The sequence below is a fragment of the Podarcis pityusensis genome (assembly GCF_964106645.2).
Source record: "Podarcis pityusensis genome assembly, chromosome: 5".
Classification (NCBI taxonomy): Eukaryota; Metazoa; Chordata; class Lepidosauria; order Squamata; family Lacertidae; genus Podarcis; species Podarcis pityusensis.
Window position 1 is genome coordinate 28983697 of NC_138032.1, and position 10072 is coordinate 28993768.

Consider the following 10072-nt stretch of genomic DNA (forward strand, 5'->3'; position numbering starts at 1 on the left):
AAAATAAAGGGGAAATCAGTTTCAAGGATGCTGAGGGGTAATGCTGTTATTAATGCCCAATGTGTTTGGCCCATAAATGCCTTCCTCTGTGACGTTTCTACAAAAAGATAGGACAACAGTTAATCATGCTTCAAAAGAAACCACCCACCACCTTTGAAACCCAATCTCAAAAGTCACATATTTGTAAGGCCCTCATTGTCATAATTCCCCTTATTAGTGACACTAAAAAATATTTCCTCTTCCATATATAAACATAAGAACTTAATGCTTCATTGTAAACGGCTCAAAACCATCAGAACTAAAGAAACCAGAGAAAAATATGGTGGTGGGGAGAGACTTTTTTTGTGCCAAAACACATTGGGCATTAATAATAATATAAAATAACTCCTCCAGCATCTTTGGGATGGATTCTCCTTTACTGTAACTTCCATTGTATGTTTTCAGTTTTTCTGTGTGTGTGAGAGAGAGATTTTGGTTTTGAAACATCCTAAGCTAGCATATCAACTTGTTGGTGATCCTTGCATTTCTAGAGGAGAGTTTGTGCCAGGGATTATGGCAGCCCAACATTTTGATATAAACATTGATGGGAGACTTGCCAGCTCAAGGTGTCTTGGCAAGTTGGGTGCTTTTTTTCTTTACCGTAAGGCTGAAAAGCATCTGCTTTGTACTGGAGTTCAAAGCATAGGTGGGAGGCAGGGCAACACTGCATATTTTTAATTGATGAGTAGTCTGCACCAAGTGGGTTGTCTGACGGCTGGTTTTAATAAGTTGTTTCATTTACAAGTTAATACTGTAAACATATGATATGACTTGTATGTGCTCTGGCAAGAATAGGTTTTAGTTACAATTAAGGAAATGCCATTGTGAGTCTCCAGATGTTGTTGAACTCCAGCTTGCCTTAGCCCCAACCAGCATGTTCAGCAGTCAGGAATGGTGGGAGCAGTGGTTGTGAAGGTATTTGACTTTTAGAAGACACATGAAGGCAGTTCTTTTCGCAGAAGTTTTTAAGGGTTGGTGTTTTGATGTGTTTTTAATACTTTTTTGAGAGCCACTCAGAGTGGCTGGGGCAACCCAGTCAGATTGTTGGTATATAAGAAAGAGAGAAAGAAAGAAAGAAAGAAAGAAAGAAAGAAAGAAAGAAAGAGTAAGTAAGTGTATGGGAAGGTCTTAAACAGGTTGAACAGAGAAGTCTGAAGGGAGCTTTTAACCACATTTTTGATTGCTCAGAGTCCAGCTGTCTATAGTTAGAAGCCTCTTTGAGGCTGTTTCTGGGGTGTGCGTTTTGAGAACAGGGCTTATGTGCATGACCTCTCTGCCTGAAGAGGACTTCTGTATTTGGATAATTAGTTTCCAGCGGCAAAAGCAAGGCAGACAGAAATGATGATGTATTTGATATGTGTGCGTGTGTGTTTTTAGCTTGCTAATCTTGCACCTCACCAGTTTTCCACCCAACTCTTCCCACCTAATTTCCACCACCAAAAGTGAGAGATTCCGTTAATATCATTTTGTTAACGTTGCTAACGCCACTAAATGATTTAGCAGGCAGATAGCTTTAACATACCTCTATTCAGTCATATTTGGTATGAGGAGCCAAAATCAAATGGGTTTTAATTTTATCCATGGCTGTATCCAAAACATTACCTGGGGCTCTGCAATATGTTTGTTGTTTTATCCCATCTGATTCAGACTCCGTTAACTGTGTCCTCATGGTTTAATGTTTTGATCAAAATTGGACTTGTGTCTGTTTGACCTTCATTAATTAAAGTGCTCCTTTAACTTTATATTTACTTCAAAATGTAAAATGTATTTATTTGTTAAATTTGTTCACGTCATCTATTGAAATGGAGGTTGCTAGTGCTTTTGAGAAAGTAGTGCAGAAACAGATACTGTGAAGTATACAATAACTGTAGGGAAAACGTGCACCAGCAAGTTCAACTCTTGCTGCGTGAGCTGATTAAGTAATTCCATGCTGCTTTCGAGGTTAATCCCACTGAAGTCCAAAATACCTTGATAGCTAAATCGAGAGGCCTGTGTACTTCCACATAAGAGCGTCTTGCTTGAGCAATAAAGGAACAGCTCATCCTGTTTCTGTGTAGGTCTTTGTATGATTTTTGAAGTTACTTACAGTGAATTATTTAAAAGCATCCTAAATGATGACTCCTTTCCATCCCAATAGCAGATTAATTTCAGGATTCCAGGGGGTTGGACTAGATGACCCTTGGCATCCTTTCCAACTCTACATTTTTTTACTTTTCTCCCTGGTTGTACCCTGACTTCTGTGTTCAGCGACTTCTGCCTATCTCTTAACACTTGAGAGTACTTGCATACCACCTTCCTTTCTCCTCATAGTCTCACTCAGTAAACTCCTAAGGGCTTTAGTTTGTTCTTTTTACCTTTATACAAGGCCAGATTTAGAAAGAAATAGGCCACCTCTCAACTGAGAAAGTTTACTATATTAAGACATAATTGGGCATATCTCCCATCATCATATCCTATTCAATCCTTAACTCGGTGATTCCGAGGAAAAGCTTTAGGGTTGCAAGATCTTTATGCTTTACGACTACAGAAGGACAAATATACAGATGACGTTTACAAGTCTACTCAGATGTAAGTCCCATGCACCTCAATTATCATTTCTCCCAGGTAATTGCGTAGGATTGCAACCTGAATTGCTTTATAAGGGTGAGGGAATAGCAGACAACTAGTGACCATTGCACATGGGAAGGGAAGAGAAGAGGATGTCATGACCCATGTAACCAGCAGAGCCAGAGGCTGCAGGGATACCAGAGGGGGAACCAGGTCTGGGCCAGAGCTCAGAGCTGTGGGAAATAGGGAGGCCATTGTGCCTGAGCAGGTTGGACAAGAACTCCCAGAGGAACTTCCCAGACCCCCAAGGCCTATTGGAACAGAGTCTGGACACCTCGTTGACTTCTTCCCTGGAGCCTGAAGAACCAGATATCTCCCATCACACATCACCAGGCCCGCAGCGCTGGGAGTGCACCAGGAGGGAGGCTATGGAATGAAAGAGGTGCCTGTCTTCAGGCCAGAGGGTTGGAGCCTGGAGAAGTCTGGAAACAGGGGCATGAAAGGCCTCAGTCTACTTGTCAGAGGAAGTTGATCCATCAGAGCTGTCCAGCAACCTTGCTGGCCAGAACATAACAGTCGAGGATCATGAATGGGTTTAATTAATTTTTTAGGCTGCCAGATACAAGTGAATTCTGGGTACAAGGTTATTATTATGGTTTATTTTTACATTTTTATTTAATCTCTGCTTCCTAGCCACTTAGGAGGCAAGTTACTCCTCAGGAGAGCCATGGTGAGGGTCTGTGCTAGAAGAGGAATCCCATGGTAGGCCTATGCTTAGGCGAGTGCTTGTATGCTTTCCCAGACCAGGCTGCTTCCCAGAGGCTTAGAGGAAATTGAGACCTACTTCAGAATAAATGGCAGCGCACGAGCTTCCTGGGTCTAGAAGTTGTGCCCTGATTGCTGAGCTTGGGTGGCTCATGGGAATCAGCCTGAGTAGGCAAGGAAGGAAAACAAAGTTGCTGCTGCTTATCTCTTGATTTGTAAGTGCGTTTTCATCGTTTTGAAAAACGTTAGGTTTAAAGACACCTAGGAAGCATGTTCTTAGTTGGGCAAGAAGTAATGGGTGAATAAAACGTCAACACATTTCCAGTCTTTGGAAAAAGAAGATTCCACTTGATTTCGCAGCAATTCTTGTTACAATGCCTATGTGAAAGTTGTACCCTAGAATAGAATCGTAGAATCGGGAGCGTTGGAAGGGATGTTGAGGGCCATCTCGCCCAACCCCCTGCAATGCAGGCATCTCAACTACAGCATCCATGACAGATGACCATCCAACCTCTGCTTAAAAACTTCCAAGGGAGGAGAGTCCACCACTTTCCAAGCAAGTCTGTTCCACTGTCGAACAGCTCTTACTGTCAGAAAGTTCATCCTGGTGTTTAGTTGGAATACCCAGCAGGAGCTTGAATGGCTTGAGGAGATCTTTAAAGAAAAGGGCTTAGGGTCTTTGTAGCCTTACAGATGAATGTGAATAAGCTCCTTCAGTAAACAATGTGAATATTTGTAATATTAAAGTGTACTTCAATAGCACTATGCACATGACGTAAATGCCTTATATCCCTCTTGTTGAACAGCCTTGAAAAAGGGAAGTGGTTTGCCAGCTGGATCATGCATTAGTGTTATCTTCATGTATTTTGCAGCAGATGTTGAGCAGAGACCACTTGTCAAAGGTAGCTTGTAGTATAAGATGCAAGTTAGGGGTCCCCCCCCCCCAAGTACATTTTTCTTGCATTACCAATGTCTTCCATAAAGTCAGCCACAAAGCCATATTATTGGGGAATCCAGCTTGAAGCCTGTGGTGAGTAGGAAATGGATTAAACACAGGTTTTCCCTATTTTCAAGCTGCCAACAATGATGTCATTAATGTTAACGACCCTTACCACAACACACTGAAGTCAGAGAACCCTCTCTTAAAACTCCTGTCCTCTGCACAGTTTTACGCGTTGTTAAGGAAACACTGATCTTTGTTGATAAGAAACAATAGGGGTATCCAAACACTAACTTATGCTGGGAAAGATGCTCTGCTCCAAACTTACTCAACATCTTATACAATTCATTTACTATTAATGAGGAGAGAATTTTGATTTTTAAAAGATGGGAGTACTTCTAATCGTCTCAGAAGTTTTCGATTAGTTTCTTAGGCAGCATCCACTACATATTAATAACATATCAAATGTCCACAAGGCAACACTATTTTGTATTGTATGTGTGGATCAGATCAGCTTAAATCATAGGGTGTTGATGTACTGCAGTTTTGAAAAGCCCACATTAAAATCTTACCAAAAGAAGATTTCCCCATATTTAGCATTCAGAAAGCAACACTATTTGGTGTTAAATGATAAACCTGTATGTGGGGGTGGCTCTCAAGAAAGAAGTGAACAATCTTATGTGTCAAGTTGCCAAAAAAACCCCCAGTATATTCATCTATTATATGTCAGGATATATAATAATATGGATTTATATACCACTCTAAAGCTATACCTGAGAATTACATGATTGCACATGCTAAATTCCTTTTTCAATGTTTTGTTATTTTTCTGTAAAAGTTGTGCTGTGCAGTGGGAGATGTGCAAGAAGCATGCCAAGGTTGCATCTCATGCTGCTTCTCAGTTGCTTCATTTTCAGAAGTTGTTCTGTGTGTCTAGGCTTTAAACAGCATATTAATTGCCCAATGATATTACTCTAGACGATATTACTCTATTACTCAGCAAACTTTTTCAGCGGGGGGCTGGTCCACTGTCCCTCAGATGTTGTGGGGGGCTGGACTATATTTTTTTTGGGGGGGGGAGAACAAATTCCTATGCTCACAAATAACCCAGAGATGTATTTTAAATAAAAGGACAAATTCTACTCATGTAAAAACACGCTGATTCCAATTTAGAAGGCGATGGGGCCTGATCCGGCCCCCAGGCCTTAGTTTGCCTACCCGTGCAAATACCCTTAAGCAACTAGTGTGCTCTTTCTTCCATACTGGGTTCTGCAAAAGTACACAAACTGTTAACAATGGTGATTTGTCCATGATAAATTCTGATTTCCCATGCAGAAATATTGTGTTTATATATCACCAGTAGGCAATACCTTGCTATTCGAGCATGGGATACGTGAGCAGAACATATCATCTTGAGCCAGCTGTAAAATATTTTGGTAAATGTAGCAACACTAAACTCCTGCTCACAATGAGGCATGTTGGACACTCATTGCAAAAAGCAGGTATTATATATAGACAGATAGAAGGCGTTGCAGAAGCGGAAGGGGTTGCCAATATTGTGATGTACATTGCAAATTTTAATTACAGATGAGACAAACCCATGGTTTCCTGTCCTGACCATGGGATCATCGAGAGATCGTGTGTGTGTGTGTGTGTGTGTGTGTGTGTGTGTGTGTGTTTGGAGTCCTGTGTGTTTGCTTGGTGTTTCTAAGTATTTACTTAGAAATAAAACCAAGCCAGTTACTGTTCTCAAGAATTTTCAGAACCCCGGACTTGCACAGAAATGATATATGCATACTTATGCAGGACTAAAACCAGCACCAGTTTCTTGGGGAATTTCAGGACAGTTTAAATACTCATAGTGAACAACGATATGCAGAGTACACAACTGACTGTTATTTTTATGATGATAAACCTCAGAAGTCACACATTTTTCTTGTTCTGCTTGTCCCCTCTCCACACACACTTTTTACATAGAAAACAGCTTTTAACTCAGACAAAATATAGGGCCATGGATTAGTTTTAAGTGGTGGCTAGTATAGACTTGAACGTTTGTTTTGTATTATGTACTGATATAGATTTAAAGCAGGTTATTCTTAAAGGACACTTACATTAAGAATCTAAATTTATAAAATATTGATTTTTATCCACCCTGGAGGGACGTTGCTCTTCTTTTCCAAGTACCTTCAGTCATGTTTGGAGAGAGGAAGTAGATGAGAGCAACATTAGCTGAAGTGTGGTGCTATATAAAACATCTCAGAACAACAAGCTTTGTCCTGCGTAGCAGAGCTATACGTTTCACTCTCTGTTTCTGTGATTGTATAGCCATTGCAGGTTAGAGCATGTGACCATTCTGTTGGGTACAGTTTGTTCCTGCGCTAAGCTTGTTCATTCAGCCATACTGGAAGGGAGCCAGATATGAAACGAAAAGCAAACCATGTACACCTAGCTCCTTCCCAGTTTAAATGAGGCCATTTCTTTCTTTGTTAACAAGCCTTTTAAATAAAATATGGCAGTACTACCTTAATTTTAGGCCCAACACAGTTTAAAGCTGTGAAGCTATGTTAAATTTCCTATAGATATTCCAGTTGGGATTTTTCTGTAGATTGGCAACAGGAGTTCAGAAGAAAGCTTGAAAGTATGTAAAAAGATCTGTGAGAGAATTCTCTAGGGTGTTATTCACAACATACCACACATTTGCAAGGAGAAGCTTCCTGTTCACGTGAAGGGCCATACAAAATAAATTTGGTTTCTTGAGCAATTAGTGCATAAAGCACAGGCAATCTTTTCAGTCTTTCCATGTCTCTGTGGAAAGTCTCAACATTTTATTAAAGCGGGATAATGCTCTATTTCTATTTCTAGGAGCAAACAGTCTTTAAAATACATACAGGTACTCTTACACATCTAAGACTTGAAGTAAGCAATTTGGTTTGTTTAGTTGAGAATTGCAAAACGTTTAAAGGCAAATCATTCACTGCAGTCGACTCAAAACAAATTCAGCAGTTGTAGGAATTTTGATTCACATTTTTGCCAGATAGGTTTTGGGAAAGTCCTTCTAGCTCTGTGAAGGTTTGTAGGCATCAAAAAGCTAAGCTAACATAAGGGAGAATAACAACCAGGTCCAGTACCAGAAAACACCTTTCTATTAGTGATTTTTTGCCCTCTGGTTTAGAAGCAATGATCCATATTTGCATTTGTTATCCTTGGGTTCCTTGACTTACACCACTCATCACGTCTAATGTGCACAAAAACTCTACAATTATCCTTGGTGCTTAGCTTTGAATCTTACAAAGCAAAATATCCCCCCATTCCCAGCCCTACTTTACTTCAACTTACAAACTATGCACTGGACCTGGAGTGCTCCTTCTGCATGCTGAAATACTCATTCTTTTGGCAGAATGGACTGAGATCCAGTGGGAACTCCTGCTGGAGGAAGGAAAGGCAATTTTCGCAGCCTCCTGTGCCTTCATTCCAGAAGGTTCTCCAGCCCTCCAGAAAAGTTTTACAAGGGGCTGCAGGGGGGATGAGAAACTGGTGAAAACCATCTCTCTTCCTTTACTGTAGCAGGAGTGTCCTGTGAGTGAAGTTGTGTTCATGGAAATTCTGGCTCCAACCCTATGTAATAACATAACATGAGAGCTGATAGATGATTGGATGTCTGACCAATTGTAGTGTGTACTTGTAACAGAAGAGTCAACTGCCTGTTATGTACAGTTCCATTATTATTGCACTCTGAAAATGTGTTGTTGTTTTTAATGGATAAAGGCATCTGCAAGTGATGTTAGCTTGGGTGGAGATTGGATGAGGTGGGTTGAGAAGACAAAGAGGGTATTTCACACTTGGAATTCCCAGTCCTTTGCCCTTCCCCTAAGCCATTTTCTCTTTGTCCCTCCCTGACCAAGATCTCCTTTACCTGTTCAAACAACCCTCCAAGAAAGAATCATGGAATGACATGCATGTAATATGTAGACCTTTATTCAGAATGGTCATTTTTGCAGATGTCCTTATAGCTGCAAAAGATGTATGAGCATTGCATCAGCTTTTATTGTTAATCTTTGCTTATGGTGCTAGATGTTTTACATGAACTTTCTTTCTTTTATTCTCAGATCGATGACCTATACAACCTCAGAATATCCTTCTTGGAACTCATGAGTATCCAGACTCTGTTTTGTGTATCACAACTAGGACCTCACATCTTCTTCCCCAGTAGATGGGTACGATGCATCCAGTTCAATTTGTTTACTTTACACAAACCTCAGGAGTTAGTTGACTGAACTGCACATTCTTCTTTTACTTCTTCTTCTTCTTTTTTTGTGTGTGCCAAGCAAAAGCACTGTGACACCTGGACAATGAGTCTATGATTACTTACTCCTCTACCATAAAGACTTAGCTGGCTACAGTGAACTCATGTGCCCACTTTAAAATGGTGAGAATGGGCATGCTACTAGCTCATTTACATAAGACATGACATTTTAATTTGCTGCTGAAAAACCTGTACGACAAATCATCAGTGTAAATTATTACATACAAACTGTTAATGTTGGTTGAAGAGTATTAAATATTTAACATAGGTTTTTGATTTATACATGTACTTTTTTAATTAAAAATGTAACTTTTCCTACAGCACATCTTTTTTTGATGTGGAACTGAGGTATACTATATTCTGTTGTAAACAGAGTGGGGTTGGGGTGGGGGAAACTGTTAAAAAACAAGGCGATTTAAGAATAGAGTAGGGTACTATTCTTTTTAAGATTGTAATTCAGAATATAATATAATATGGATCAATGGGCCCGTGGATCTGGATTGTACAGTCATATTTACCAATCTAATGATTTGTAAGATAACCCTGTGGCTGAGCTGAATTCTTTCAAAAATAAAATAATATTTTGTATTGTTCCTGTAAAACATTAGGCTGTATTAATGAAAAGGCAAATGAACTGTGCATGGTATTTACAAGTGTGGGTTTTTAAATTGTTGGTTGCACAGGAACTTTGAAAACATCAGAAAAACAAATCTAAGTCTTCCATTGTATATATATATAGAAGAAGAAGAATGAAACTTGGGCGAACTCTTTAAATCAAAATATCCCTGGAATGAAATACGTGGGTGTTTGTAAATTCTGGAAATCTCTTTCTATACATAATAAACTAGATACCGTTTTATCTTTATTTCTCTTACTTACTTCGTCCCCCCCCCAAAAAAAACGTATCCCTGTACTTAATGCATATATTAAGGTATCTTCACATTCTCTGTGGTGGGGTCAGGTCCTTACTTTAGAATTGATATTTTGAATGTACTTGTGTAATGAGATCTCTCAATAGAAAAACCACTTCTCTATAGAATTTCACTCATACTTTGGAATTTATGTTTACACACTGCCTGATAGATTGAGGTCCTTTTCTATTCCATTAAATGAGAATTTTGAAATGTCTTCAATGTTAGGAAGACCTTCCCATAACTTTAAAAAGCAAGAATTGCACCAACATATTCATTTTCCTTTTTGTACTCTTGAGAGTCAAAGACTCTGCTGTCTATTGTACTCTTGAGAGTCAAAGACTCTGCTGTCTATTGCACTGTCTTGTATATCCAGTTTGTTTCACTGTTTTGTATATCAGTCTGCAATCCTGTGGCTATCTACATCGAGCTAAGTCCTATGAGTTTAGTGGGACATCCTCTTATGTAACAGTGTTTAGGACAGCAGCCTTAATTTCCCTTTTATCATTGAAACAGAAAAGTATTGTGCTGATTATTTTATTTTCACAGTGAACTACCCTCAGGTCT

The 10072-nt window shown here is 39.5% G+C and overlaps 1 protein-coding gene across 1 annotated transcript in view; it reads left to right on the forward strand.

Annotated features, from left to right (window-relative positions):
- Window positions 1–9459, forward strand: part of IRS1 (insulin receptor substrate 1) — a 53345-nt gene extending 43886 nt beyond the window's left edge. The window contains 1 exon segment of the mRNA XM_081006862.1: window positions 8398–9459. The gene's annotated coding sequence lies outside the window, so the exon portion shown is untranslated.
- The last annotated feature ends 613 nt before the right edge of the window (window positions 9460–10072 follow it).